At 47.9% G+C, this 16,048-nt stretch overlaps 1 pseudogene; it reads right to left on the bottom strand.

The window, feature by feature from the left end:
* Positions 1-16,048, bottom strand: part of LOC121845793 — a 169,329-nt pseudogene that overhangs the window by 21,728 nt on the left and 131,553 nt on the right.

Below are 16,048 nucleotides of genomic sequence, written 5' to 3'. Positions count from 1 at the left end.
GGTATGAAAGACACAGACACTATAACCTTGCGGTTGGGAGTGAAGGACACAGACACTATCACCTTGGGGTTGGGTGTGAAAAACACAGACACTATGACCTTGGGGTTGGGTGTGAAGTACACTATCACCTTGGGGTTGGGTGTGAAGGACACTATCACCTTGGGGTTGGGTGTGAAGGACACTATCACCTTGGGGTTGGGTGTGAAGAACACAGACACTATCACCTTGGGGTTGGGTGTGAAGGACACTATCACCTTGGGGTTGGGTGTGAAGGACACTATCACCTTGGGGTTGGGTGTGAAGAACACTATCACCTTGGGGTTGGGTGTGAAGGACAGAGACACTATCACATTGGGGTTGGGTGTGAAGGACACTATCACCTTGGGGTTGGGTGTGAAGGACAGAGACACTGTCACATTGGGGTTGGGTGTGAAGGACACAGACACTATCACCATGGGGTTGGGTGTGAAGGACACTATCACCTTGGGGTTGGGTGTGAAGGACACTATCACCTTGGGGTTGGGTGTGAAGGACACTATCACCTTGGGGTTGGGTGTGAAGGACACTATCACCTTGGGGTTGGGTGTGAAGAACACAGACACTATCACCTTGGGGTTGGGTGTGAAAGGACACTATCACCTTGGGGTTGGGGTGTGAAGAACACAGACACTATCACCTTGGGGTTGGGTGTGAAGGACACTATCACCTTGGGGTTGGGTGTGAAGGACACTATCACCTTGGGGTTGGGTGTGAAGGACACTATCACCTTGGGGTTGGGTGTGAAGGACACTATCACCTTGGGGTTGGGTGTGAAGGACACAGACACTATCACCTTGGGGTTGGATGTGAAGGTCACAGACACTATAACCTTGCGGTTGGGAGTGAAGAACACAGACACTATCACCTTGGGGTTGGGTGTGAAGAACACAGACACTATCACCTTGGGGTTGGGTATGAAGGACACAGACACTATCACCTTGGGGTTGGGTGTGAAGGACAGATACACTATCACCTTGGGGTTGGGTGTGAAGGACACTATCACCTTGGGGTTGGGTGTGAAGGACACAGACACTATCGCCTTGGGGTTGGGTGTGAAGGTCACAGACACTATAACCTTGCGGTTGGGAGTGAAGAACACAGACACCATCACCTTGGGGTTGGGTGTGAAGGTCACAGACACTATAACCTTGGGGTTGGGTGTGAAGAACACTATCACCTTGGGGTTGGGTGTGAAGGACACAGACACTATCACCTTGGGGTTGGGCGTGAAAGACACTATCACCTTGGGGTTGGGTGTGAAGGACACTATCACCTTGGGGTTGGGTGTGAAAGACACTATCACCTTGGGGTTGGGTGTGAAGGACACTATCACCTTGGGGTTGGGTGTGAAAGACACTATCCCACGTTGGGGTTGGGTGTGAAGGACACCATCACCTTGGGGTTGGGTGTGAAAGACACTATCACCATGGGGTTGGGTGTGAAAGACACAGGCACTATCGCCTTGGGGTTGGGTGTGAAATACACTATCGCCTTGGGGTTGGGTGTGAAATACACTATCACCTTGGGGTTGGGTGTGAAATACACTATAACCTTGGGGTTGGATGTGAAGGACACAGACACTATCACCTTGGGGTTGGGTGTGAAAGACACTACACCCCCTCGTGGACTACCCCACTGTGTTTACTTCAAGGGGGGCACTACGCCCCCTTGTGGACTGCCCCACTGTGTTTACTTCAAGAGGGGCACTACACCCCCTCGTGGACTGCCCCACTGTGTTTACTTCAAGGGGGGCACTACGCCCCCTCGTGGACTGCCCCACTGTGTTTACTTCAAGGGGAGCACTACGCCCCCTTGTGGACTGCCCCACTGTGTTTACTTCTTATCATATAAGGACATTTTTTTGCTCTAGATTAAAAACGTCTTAGGGATAGGGGGCAGTATTTTACGTCCGGATGAAAAGCGTGCCCAAGAAACTGCTTGCTACTGCTTGCTACTCAGGCCCAGAAGCTAAGATATGCATATCATTATTAGATTTGGATAGAAAACATTCTGAAGTTTCTAAAACTGTTTGAATAATGTCTGTGAGTATAACAGAACTGATTTGACAGGCGGAACCCCGAGCACAATCCAACCTGGGATTTTTTTGGGGGGTCAAGCTGTTTTGCATTAGATTTCTATGGTAAGCCCTTTTTAATAGGAATCGGCTTGTAGTTCCTATGGCTTCCACTAGATGTCAACAGTCTTTAGAAATTGGTTGATGTTTTTCCTTTGAGAAATGAAGAAGTAGCCCTGCTCTTCCATGTGTCAGGTGGACCCAAATCTTTTGGTGCGAGCGACCTGGAACGCGCTTCACTTTGTTTTCGTTATTTCTGACTTTTGTGTCGTGCCTGGCTGGTTGAAATATGATTTTCATGTGTTTGTATGCTGGGTGCTGTCCTCAGATAAACGCACGGTCTGCTTTCGCCGTGAAGCCTTTTTGAAATCTGACACTGTGGCTGGATTAACAACAAGTTTAGCTGTATTTTGATGCATAACACGTGTATGATTAATGAATTCTTATTATGAATATTTCTGTTTTTGAATTTGGTGCGCTGCAATTTCACTGGATGTTGTCAAATCAATCCCGTTACCAGGATTCGAGCGGGAATGGATCACTAAGAAGTTAAAGGACATGGCACAGGTGTTCATAAATTATCAAATCTCTCAGTCCAAATGCTATTGTCCATCCATACATGAGTCCTTACCCTGTAGTAGTCTGTGCTGTAGATGTCTCTGGACATCCCGAAGTCTCCTATCTTCACCAACAGCCCGTTGCCCACTAGACAGTTCCTGGTGGCCAGGTCTCTGTGGACAAAGTGCTGGGAGGCCAGGTACACAATGCCGGCTGAGATCTGGGTAGCGATGTGTAACATCTGGGACAGACCCAGCTCTCCGTCAGTTTGAATGGGATGGCCATCCACAAGGATCATAGCATCTGGACCATGGACTCTGGAGAGAGAGAAACATAAACCTTCATCTATACAGTCTGTAGAGGCTGGCCATCTGGAGCTTGGACTCTGAAGAGAGAGAAACATAAACCTTCATCTATACAGTATGTAGAGGCTGGCCATCTGGACCATGGACTCTGGAGAGAGAGAAACATAAACCTTCATCTATACAGTCTGTAGAGGCTGGCCATCTGGAGCTTGGACTCTGAAGAGAGAGAAACATAAACCTTCATCTATACAGTATGTAGAGGCTGGCCATCTGGAGCTTGGACTCTGAAGAGAGAGAAACATAAACCTTCATCTATACAGTCTGTAGAGGCTGGCCATCTGGAGCTTGGACTCTGAAGAGAGAGAAACATAAACCTTCATCTATACAGTATGTAGAGGCTGGCCATCTGGACCATGGACTCTGGAGAGAGAGAAACATAAACCTTCATCTATACAGTCTGTAGAGGCTGGCCATCTGGAGCTTGGACTCTGAAGAGAGAGAAACATAAACCTTCATCTATACAGTATGTAGAGGCTGGCCATCTGGACCATGGACTCTGGAGAGAGAGAAACATAAACCTTCATCTATACAGTCTGTAGAGGCTGGCCATCTGGACCATGGACTCTGAAGAGAGAAAAACATAAACCTCCATCTATACAGTATGTAGAGGATGGCCGTCTGGACCATGTGGACTCTGGAGAGAGAGATACGAAACAGAACAGAGGAGTAGTAGAGACAGAGGAGGAGTAGAGAAAGAGGAGTTTGATCTCTTACATTAGCTTGATAACTGTGGACATTTTTGCTTTCTCTTTGTTCTAAATAGAGACGGCATGTTGGATTGTGTAAAAATGCAGGAAATTAGCTTTAGATTCCCCCCAAATATTCCAGACCTCCCGTCAGGTTATGTCCCCCCCACTTCTAAAACCAAAGAGGCGCCCCTGTGTACCAGCATTGTTCCTATACCACTACCTGAGGAACTTGTTGAGGTCCCCATGCTTCATGTACTCAAACACCATGATGAGGGGATCTCCATCCACACAGACCCCATAGAACTTAACAATGTGGTCGTGCTGGAGGTTGGTGAGCAGCTCAGCTTCTCTCTGGAAGTCTTTTCTGGCTGACAGGTTGGGGTCCTTCAGGCTCTGGGAACCAAAGGGATACGCTGTTGGTTTCAGGGTCTGTGGATGAGATGGAGAAGTACTGTTGGTTTACAGACGGAACTACAGCATATAGACAACAGACAGGTTGGGGTCCTTCAGGCTCTGGGAACCAAAGGGACACACTGATGGTTTCAGGGTCTGTGGATGATAGAGAAGTACTGTTGTTTTACTGCTGGTACTACTGTAGTAGTAAACACATTGATATCAGACATCTTATAGACAACAGACAGGTTGAGGTCCTTCAGGGTCTGGGAAGAAGAGAGATGTACTGTTCGTATTCTGCTGGATGATGTCTGTAAATTACCAGTAGGTCTTCAGTTATACAAACCTAAAAAACACCTCATCACTCAGTAACATCCCCTCATCACTCAGTAACATCACATCCCCTCATCACTCAGTAACATCCCTCATCACTCAGTAACATCCCCTCATCACTCAGTAACAACACATCCCCTCATCACTCAGTAACATCCCCTCATCACTCAGTAACATCCCCTCATCACTCAGTAACATCCCCTCATCACTCAGTAACAACACATCCCCTCATCACTCAGTAACAACCCCTCATCACTCAGGAACATCCCCTCATCACACAGTAACATCCCATCCTCTCATCACTCAGTAACACCACATCCCCTCATCACTCAGTAACATTCCCTAATCACTCAGTAACATCCCCTCATCACTCAGTAACATCCCTGCATCACTCAGTAACAAATCAAATCAAATTTATTTATATAGCCCTTCGTACATCAGCTGATATCTCAAAGTGCTGTACAGAAACCCAGCCTAAAACCCCAAACAGCAAGCAATGCAGGTGTAGAAGCACGGTGGCTAGGAAAAACTCCCTAGAAAGGCCAAAACCTAGGAAGAAACCTAGAGAGGAACCAGGCTATGTGGGGTGGCCAGTCCTCTTCTGGCTGTGCCAGGTGGAGATTATAACAGAACATGGCCAAGATGTTCATAAATGACCAGCATGGTCGAATAATAATAAGGCAGAACAGTTGAAACTGGAGCAGCAGCACAGTCAGGTGGAAGTTGAAACTGGAGCAGCAGCATGGCCAGGTGCACTGGGGACAGCAAGGAGTCATCATGTCAGGTAGTCTTGGGGCATGGTCCTAGGGCTCAGGTCAGTTGAAACTGGAACAGCAGCATGGCCAGGTGGACTGGGGACAGCAAGGAGTCATCATGTCAGGTAGTCCTGGAGCTCAGGTCCTAGGGCTCAGGTCCTCCGAGAGAGAGAAAGAAAGAGAGAAGGAGAGAATTAGAGAACACACACTTAGATTCACACAGGACACCGAATAGGACAGGAGAAGTTCTCCAGATATAACAAACTGACCCCAGCCCCCCGACACATAAACTACTGCAGCATAAATACTGGAGGCTGAGACAGGAGGGGTCAGGAGACACTGTGGCCCCATCCGAGGCCACCCCCGGACAGGGCCAAACAGGAAGGATATAACCCCACCCACTTTGCCAAAGCACAGCCCCCACACCACTAGAGGGATATCTTCAACCACCAACTTACCATCCTGAGACAAGGCTGAGTATAGCCCACAAAGATCTCCGCCACGGCACAACCCAAGGGGGGGGCGCCAACCCAGACAGGATGACCACAACAGTGAATCAACAACACATCCCCTCATCACTCAGTAACATCCCCTCATCACTCAGTAACATCCCTCATCACTCAGAAACACCCCCTAATCACACAGTAACATCCCATCCTCTCATCACTCAGTAACATCCCCTCATTACTCAGTAACATCCCCTCATCACTCAGTAACATCACATCCCCTAATCAATCAGTAACATCCCCTAATCACTCAGTAACATCACATCCCCTAATCACTCAGTAACATCCCCTAATCACTCAGTAACATCCCCTCATCACTCAGAAACAACACATCCCCTCATCACTCAGAAACAACACATCCCCTCATCACACAGTAACATCATATCCCCTCATCACACAGTAACATCATATCCCCTCACCACTCAGTAACATCCCCTCCTCACTCAGTAACCTCACATCCCCTCATCACTCAGAAACAACACATCCCCTCATCACCCAGTAACAACACATCCCCTCATCACTCAGTAACAACACATCCCCTCATCACTCAGTAACATCCCCTCATCACTCAGTAACAACACATCCCCTCATCACTCAGAAACAACACATCCCCTCATCACTCAGAAACAACACATCCCCTCATCACCCAGTAACAACACATCCCCTCATCACTCAGTAACAACACATCCCTCATCACTCAGAAACAACACATCCCCTCATCACTCAGAAACAACACATCCCCTCATCACTCAGTAACATCCCCTCATCACTCAGTAACATCCCCTCCTCACTCAGTAACAACACATCCCCTCATCACCCAGTAACAACACATCCCCTCATCACCCAGTAACAACACATCCCCTCATCACTCAGTAACAACACATCCCCTCATCACTCAGTAACATCCCCTCATCACTCAGTAACAACACATCCCCTCATCACTCAGAAACAACACATCCCCTCATCACTCAGAAACAACACATCCCCTCATCACTCAGAAACAACACATCCCCTCATCACTCAGAAACAACACATCCCCTCATCACCCAGTAACAACACATCCCCTCATCACTCAGTAACAACACATCCCCTCATCACTCAGAAACAACACATCCCCTCATCACTCAGAAACAACACATCCCCTCATCACTCAGTAACATCCCCTCATCACTCAGTAACATCCCCTCATCACTCAGTAACATCCCCTCCTCACTCAGTAACAACACATCCCCTCATCACTCAGAAACAACACATCCCCTCATCACCCAGTAACAACACATCCCCTCATCACTCAGTAACAACACATCCCCTCATCACTCAGTAACAACACATCCCCTCATCACTCAGAAACAACACATCCCCTCATCACTCAGAAACAACACATCCCCTCATCACTCAGTAACAACACATCCCCTCATCACTCAGTAACAACACATCCCCTCATCACTCAGAAACAACACATCCCCTCATCACTCAGAAACAACACATCCCCTCATCACTCAGTAACATCCCCTCATCACTCAGTAACATCCCCTCCTCACTCAGTAACAACACATCCCCTCATCACTCAGAAAAAACACATCCCCTCATCACCCAGTAACAACACATCCCCTCATCACTCAGTAACATCCCCTCATCACTCAGTAACAACACATCCCCTCATCACTCAGTAACAACACATCCCCTCATCACTCAGAAACAACACATCCCCTCATCACTCAGAAACAACACATCCCCTCATCACTCAGAAACAACACATCCCCTCATCACTCAGAAACAACACATCCCCTCATCACTCAGAAACATCCCCTCATCACTCAGTAACATCCCCTCATCACTCAGTAACATCCCCTCATCACTCAGTAACGTCCCCTCATCACTCAGTAACGTCCCCTCATCACTCAGTAACATCCCCTCATCACTCAGTAACAACACATCCCCTCATCACTCAGAAACAACACATCCCCTCATCACTCAGAAACAACACATCCCCTCATCACTCAGTAACATCCCCTCATCACTCAGTAACATCCCCTCATCACTCAGTAACATCCCCTCATCACTCAGTAACATCCCCTCATCACTCAGTAACATCCCCTCATCACTCAGTAACATCCCCTCATTACTCAGTAACATACCCTCATCACTCAGTAACATCCCTCATCACTCAGTAGCATCCCCTCATCACTCAGTAACGTAGCCAGATGGCAGGGTCACACTATTCTGGTGACTGTCTGGACCAGTAATACCAGACAGCAGGGTCACAGTGTTCTGGTGACTCCTCTAAACAAACTGTCTGGACCAGTAATACCAGACAGCATGGTCACAGTGTTCTGGTGACTGTCTGGACCAGTAATACCAGACAGCAGGGTCACAGTGTTCTAGTGACTGTCTGGACCAGTAATACCAGACAGCATGGTCACAGTGTTCTGGTGTCTCCTCTAAACAAACTGTGTGGACCAGTAATACCAGACAGCATGGTCACAGTGTTCTGGTGACTGTCTGGACCAGTAATACCAGACAGCATGGTCACAGTGTTCTGGTGACTCCTCTAAACAAACTGTCTGGACCAGTAATACCAGACAGCATGGTCACAGTGTTCTGGTGACTGTCTGGACCAGTAATACCAGACAGCAGGGTCACAGTTTTCTGGTGACTGTCTGGACCAGTAATACCAGACAGCACGGTCACAGTGTTCTGGTGACTGTCTGGACCAGTAATACCAGACAGCATGGTCACAGTGTTCTGGTGACTCCTCTAAACAAACTGTGTGGACCAGTAATACCAGACAGCAGGGTCACAGTGTTCTGGTGACTGTCTGGACCAGTAATACCAGACAGCATGGTGACTGTCTGGACCAGTAATACCAGACAGCATGGTCACAGTGTTCTGGTGACTGTCTGGACCAGTATTACCAGACAGCATGGTCACAGTGTTCTGGTGACTCCTCTAAACAAACTGTCTGGACCAGTAATACCAGACGTCACAGTGTTCTGGTGACTGTCTGGACCAGTAATACCAGACAGCAGGGTCACAGTGTTCTGGTGACTCCTCTAAACAAACTGTCTGGACCCAGAGGAGAAACATTTACTGAGAATGCATCCACACTGGCATCCTAATCCCTTTATAGTGCACTATTTTTTCCCAGAGCCCCTATGGACCTTGGTCAAATGTAGTGCACTACATAGGAATAGGATGCAAATGTAGTGCACTACACAGGGAATAGGATGCAAATGTAGTGCACTACACAGGGAATAGGATGCAAATGAAGTGCACTACACAGGGAATAGGATGCCATTGAGGATACACTCTCAGTAAATGTTTCTCCTCTGGGCGTCAGTCCAACATAATAACTACGAGTGCTTAGACACGATAATAACAGGAAGAGAACTGCAGGGTTTCAGTTGGTTGACATAAAGTGATATTCTGTTTTATATTCTATTCCAACGGAGATGGAAGAAGATAAAAGTGTTTGAACGCAAACAGACACCGTTCCTTTCCCACCACACAACAGACACCATTCCTTTCCCACAACAGACACCGTTCCTTTCCCACCACACAACAGACACCGTTCCTTTCCCACAACAGACACCGTTCGTTTCCCACAACAGACACCGTTCCTTTCCCACAACAGACACCATTCCTTTCCCACAACAGACACCGTTCCTTTCCCACAACAGACACCGTTCCTTTCCCACAACAGACACCATTCCTTTCCCACAACAGACACCGTTCCTTCCCCAACACACAACAGACACCATTCCTTTCCCACAACAGACACCGTTCCTTTCCCACCACACAACAGACACCGTTCCTTTCCCACCACAGACACCCTTCCTTTCCCACAACAGACACCGTTCCTTTCCCACAACAGACACCATTCCTTTCCCACAACAGACACCGTTCCTTTCCCACCACACAACAGACACCGTTCCTTTCCCACCACACAACAGACACCGTTCCTTTCCCACCACACAACAGACACCGTTCCTTTCCCACCACACAACAGACACCATTCCTTTCCCACCACACAACAGACACCTTTCCTTTCCCACCCCACACCAGACACCACCATTCCTTTCCCACAACAGACACCGTTCCTTTCCCACCACACAACAGACACCGTTCCTTTCCCACCCCACAACAGACACCGTTCCTTTCCCACCCCACAACAGACACCGTTCCTTTCCCACAACAGACACCGTTCCTTTCCCACAACAGACACCTTTCCTTTCCCACCCCTTTCCTTTCCCACACCAGACACCATTCCTTTCCCACAACAGACACCGTTCCTTTCCCACCACACAACAGACACCGTTCCTTTCCCACCCCACCTTTCCCACAACAGACAGACACACGTTCCTTTCCCACCCCACAACAGACACCATTCCTTTCCCACAACAGACACCGTTCCTTTCCCACCCAGACACGACAGACACCGTTCCTTTCCCACCCCACAACAGACACCGTTCCTTTCCCACCCCACGACAGACACCGTTCCTTTCCCACCCCACGACAGACACCGTTCCTTTCCCACCCCACAACAGACACCGTTCCTTTCCCACCCCACAACAGACACCATTCCTTTCCCACAACAGACACCATTCCTTTCCCACAACAGACACCGTTCCTTTCCCACCACACAACAGACACCGTTCCTTTCCCACCACAAAACAGACACCGTTCCTTTCCCACCACACAACAGACACCATTCCTTTCCCACAACAGACACCATTCCTTTCCCACAACAGACACCATTCCTTTCACACAACAGACACCATTCCTTTCCCACCCCACAACAGACACCGTTCCTTTCCCACCCCACAACAGACACCATTCCTTTCCCACCCCACAACAGACACCATTCCTTTCCCACCCCACACCAGACACCATTCCTTTCCCACAACAGACACCGTTCCTTTCCCACCACACAACAGACACCATTCCTTTCCCACAACAGACGCCATTCCTTTTCCACCACACAACTGACACCATTCCTTTCCCACCCCACAACAGACACCACTCCTTTCCCACAACAGACACCATTCCTTCCCACCACACAACAGACACCATTCCTCTCCCACAACAGACACCATTCCTTTCCCACCCCACAACAGACACCATTCCTTTCCCACAACAGACACCATTCCTTTCCCACCCCACATCAGACACCATTCCTTTCCCACCCCACAACAGACACCATTTACCACAGACAGCTGTAACAGTACTGTGTCTGTTTGGGGGATCCCTCCTAATGAGAACCATTTACCACAGACAGTACTGTGTCTGTTTGGGGGATCCCTCCTAATGAGAACCATTTACCACAGACAGCTGTAACAGTACTGTGTCTGTTTGGGGGATCCCTCCTAATGAGAACCATTTACCACAGACAGTACTGTGTCTGTTTGGGGGATCCCTCCTGATGAGAACCATTTACCACAGACAGTACTGTGTCTGTTTGGGGGATCCCTCCTGATGAGAACCATTTACCACAGACAGTACTGTGTCTGTTTGGGGGATCCATCCTAATGAGAACCATTTACCACAGACAGTAGTGTGTCTGTTTGGGGGATCCCTCCTTACCTTGACAGCCACCAGCATGGTATCCTTGGTGGGGATCAGGTTGTAGCACTCAGCCAGGAAGACCTTCCCGAACGCCCCCTCTCCCAGCTCCCTCTTCAGGAGGATGTCCCTGCGCTTAATGTGCTGTATGTCTGGGGACAAACACACAGACAGAGTGAGTCTGGAGGGGACAAACACACACAGACAGAGTGAGTCTGGAGGGGACAAACACACAGACAGAGTGAGTCTGGAGGGAGGGGGGATAAATAGTTGTGGTGCTGTCTGATAGAGTGGTGGTGCTGTCTGATATAGAGTGGTGGTGCTGTCTGATATAGAGTGGTGGTGCTGTCTGATGTAGAGTGGTGGTGCTGTCTGACATAGAGTGGTGGTGCTGTCTGATATAGAGTGGGGTGCTGTCTGATATAGAGTGGTGGTGCTGTCTGACAGAGTGGTGGTGCTGTCTGACAGAGTGGTGTTGCTGTCTGATATAGAGTGGTGGTGCTGTCTGATATAGAGTGGTGGTGGTGCTGTCTGACATAGAGTGGTGGTGCTGTCTGATATAGAGTGGTGGTGGTGCTGTCTGACATAGAGTGGTGGTGCTGTCTGATATAGAGTGGTGGTGCTGTCTGATATAGAGTGCTGCTGTCTGATATAGAGTGCTGCTGTCTGATACAGAGTGGTGGTGCTGTCTGATACAGAGTGGTGGTGCTGTCTGACATAGAGTGGTGGTGCTGTCTGATATAGAGTGCTGCTGTCTGATATAGAGTGGTGCTGCTGTCTGATATAGAGTGCTGCTGTCTGATATAGAGTGGTGGTGCTGTCTGATACAGAGTGGTGGTGCTGTCTGATATAGAGTTCTGCTGTCTGATATAGAGTGGTGCTGCTGTCTGATATAGAGTGCTGCTGTCTGATATAGAGTGGTGGTGCTGTCTGATACAGAGTGGTGGTGCTGTCTGATATAGAGTGGTGGTGGTGCTGTCTGACATAGAGTGGTGGTGCTGTCTGATATAGAGTGCTGCTGTCTGATATAGAGTGGTGCTGCTGTCTGATATAGAGTGCTGCTGTCTGATATAGAGTGGTGGTGCTGTCTGATACAGAGTGGTGGTGCTGTCTGATATAGAGTGGTGGTGCTGTCTGATATAGAGTGGTGGTGCTGTCTGATACAGAGTGGTGGTGCTGTCTGATACAGAGTGGTGGTGGTGTCTGATATAGAGTGGTGGTGCTGTCTGATATAGAGTGGTGGTGCTGTCTGATGTAGAGTGGTGGTGCTGTCTGATATAGAGTGGTGGTGCTGTCTGATATAGAGTGGTGGTGCTGTCTGATATAGAGTGGTGGTGCTGTCTGATATAGAGTGGTGGTGGTGCTGTCTGATATAGAGTGGTGGTGCTGTCTGATATAGAGTGGTGGTGCTGTCTGATATAGAGTGGTGGTGCTGTCTGATATAGAGTGGTGGTGCTGTCTGATATAGAGTGGTGGTGCTGTCTGATATAGAGTGGTGGTGCTGTCTGATATAGAGTGGTGGTGCTGTCTGATGTAGAGTGGTGGTGCTGTCTGATATAGAGTGGTGGTGGTGCTGTCTGATATAGAGTGGTGGTGCTGTCTAAACAAGATGATAAACTCGAATGGGACTATATTCCCTACATAGTGCACTACTTTAGACCAGAGCCCTATTCCCTACATAGTGCACTACTTTAGACCAGAGCCCTATTCCCTACATAGTGCACTACTTTAAACCAGAGCCCTATTCCTTACATAGTGCAATACTTTAGACCAGAGCCCTATTCCATACATAGTGCACTACTTTAGACCAGAGCCCTATTCCCTACATAGTGCACTACTGTTGACCAGAGCCCTAATCCCTACATAGTGCACTACTTTAGACCAGAGCCCTATTCCCTACATAGTGCACTACTTTAAACCAGAGCCCTATTCCTTACATAGTGCAATACTTTAGACCAGAGCCCTATTCCCTACATAGTGCACTACTTTAGACCAGAGCCCTATTCCCTACATAGTGCACTACTTTAGACCAGAGCCCTATTCCATACATAGTGCAATACTTTAGACCAGAGCCCTATTCCCTACATAGTGCACTACTTTAGACCAGAGCCCTATTCCCTACATAGTGCACTACTTTAGACCAGAGCCCTATTCCATACATAGTGCACTACTTTAAACCAACGCCCTATTCCTACTGTTGACCAGGGCCCATTAAGTTCTGGTCAGAAGTAGTCCACTAGTTCTGGAGTAGGTTGTAATTTGGGCCTGTATGATGACATACCTCTGTAGAGCAGAGGCACTAAACCCCCCTCTGCCTGAGGACACATACTCTTTTAAAGGAAAGATAACCAGCTAAGACGCAGATGGTGAATTCATCCTGAAGATAATACGGCACCCGCCTTTCATTTCCAAACTCATATTTCAAAACTGGGAAATTATGTTTCCATTCATTCCAATTAGAGAGGAAGGGAGCTTAGCCAAACCAGTTTCATATAGGCCTACGTTCCAAATGGTAAACTATTCCCTACATAGTGCACTGCTTTTGAAAAGAGCCCTTGAGGAGTGCACTATGTAGGGAATAGGGTGCCATTTGGGACCCGCATTTACTGTACTTATGCAGACAGATCAAAGAGTGTCTAAGATCAATACCCAGCCTGCCCTGCTCTTCAGATAGCACAGTATATAGGACTAGTCCACTACTTAGGGAACAGGGTGCCCTTTGGGATACAACCCTAACTCCCTGAGATCTGAGAGTCGGAAATAGAAAGGAAGGAATCAAGCATTAGTTCTGGTGAGAAACTAACTAACTGGGCCTCTGAATTAGTCTGGTGATTGGCAGAGTAACTAACTAACTGGGCCTCTGAATTAGTCTGGTGATTGGCAGAGTAACTTACTAACTGGGCCTCTGAATTAGTCTGGTGATTGGCAGAGTAACTAACTAACTGGGCCTCTGCATTAGTCTGGTGATTGGCAGAGGAACTAACTAACTGGGCCTCTGAATTAGTCTGGTGATTGGCAGAGTAACTAACTAACTGGGCCTCTGAATTAGTCTGGTGATTGGCAGAGGAACTAACTAACTGGGCCTCTGAATTAGTCTGGTGATTGGCAGAGGAACTAACTAACTGGGCCTCTGAATTAGTCTGGTGATTGGCAGAGTAACTAACTAACTGGGCCTCTGAATTAGTCTGGTGATTGGCAGAGTAACTAACTAACTGGGCCTCTGCATTAGTCTGGTGATTGGCAGAGTAACTAACTAACTGGGCCTCTGAATTAGTCTGGTGATTGGCAGAGTAACTAACTAACTCGGCCTCTGAATTAGTCTGGTGATTGGCAGAGTAACTAACTAACTGGGCCTCTGAATTAGTCTGGTGATTGGCAGAGTAACTAACTAACTGGGCCTCTGAATTAGTCTGGTGATTGCCAGAGGAACTAACTAACTGGGCCTCTGAATTAGTCTGGTGATTGGCAGAGTAACTAACTAACTGGGCCTCTGAATTAGTCTGGTGATTGGCAGAGTAACTAACTAACTGGGCCTCTGAATTAGTCTGGTGATTGCCAGAGGAACTAACTAACTGGGCCTCTGAATTAGTCTGGTGATTGGCAGAGTAACTAACTAACTGGGCCTCTAAATTAGTCTGGTGATTGGCAGAGGAACTAACTAACTGGGCCTCTGAATTAGTCTGGTGTTTGGCAGAGTAACTAACTAACTGGGCCTCTGAATTAGTCTGGTCCAAGAACTGATATTTAATTGAGAAAAATACAACAAAATATCAAATTATTTAAGATATTAATTCAAAACCTTTCGTGGTGAGGAATACACAGGAGATGAACAATGGAGACAAATTAAACCAAACTGAAATGCTTTAATTAGCATACGTATGGGAAGTGCCCAAGGCTACATTCTGGTGTTTCAAGACCAGAGAAATACCCTATCCACACTAAAGTTTTGAGTATATTCAAATTAGTGGATTTGGCTTTTTCAGCCACACCCGTTGCTGACAGGTGTATCAACTCCAGCACACCGCCATGCAATCTCCATAGACAAACATTGGCAGTAGAATGGCCTTACTGAAGAGCTCAGTGACTTTCAACATGGCACTGTCATAGGATGCCACCTTTCCAACAAGTCAGTTCACCAAATTTCTGCCCTGCTAGAGCTGCCCCGGTCAACTGTAAGTGCTATTATTGTGAAGTGGATTTGTCTAGGAGCAACAGCTGTGAAGTGGTAGGCCACAACTCACAGAACGGGACCGCTGAGTGCTAAAGCGCGTGGCATGTAAAAATAGTCGGTACTCGGTTGCAACACTCACTACCGAGTTACCAAACTGCCTCTAGAAGCAACGTCAGCACAAGAACTGTCTGTCGGGAGCTTCATGAAATGGGTTTCCATGTCCGGATAGCATCATACAAGCCTAAGATCACCATGCGCAATGCCAAGCGCCGGCTGGAGTGGTGTAAAGCCCCCCGCCCGTGAACTCTGGAGCAGTGGAAACTCGTTCTCTGGAGTGATGAATCACACTTCACCATCTGGCAATGCGATGGACGAATCTGGGTTTGGCGGATTTCAGGAGAACCCTACCTGCCCCAATGCATTGTGCCAACTGTAAAGTTTGGTGGAGGAGGAATAATGTTCTGGGGCTGTTTTTCATGGTTCGTGCCCCTTAGTTCCAGTGAAGGGAAATCGTAACACTACAGCATACAGTGACATTCTAGACAATTCTGTGCTTCCAACTTTGTAGTAACAGTTTGGGGAAGGCCCTTTCCTGTTTCAGCA

This window comes from Oncorhynchus tshawytscha, unplaced genomic scaffold (assembly GCF_018296145.1).
Source record: "Oncorhynchus tshawytscha isolate Ot180627B unplaced genomic scaffold, Otsh_v2.0 Un_scaffold_8679_pilon_pilon, whole genome shotgun sequence".
NCBI lineage: Eukaryota > Metazoa > Chordata > Actinopteri > Salmoniformes > Salmonidae > Oncorhynchus > Oncorhynchus tshawytscha.
This window is presented reverse-complemented; position numbering and strand designations above follow the sequence as displayed.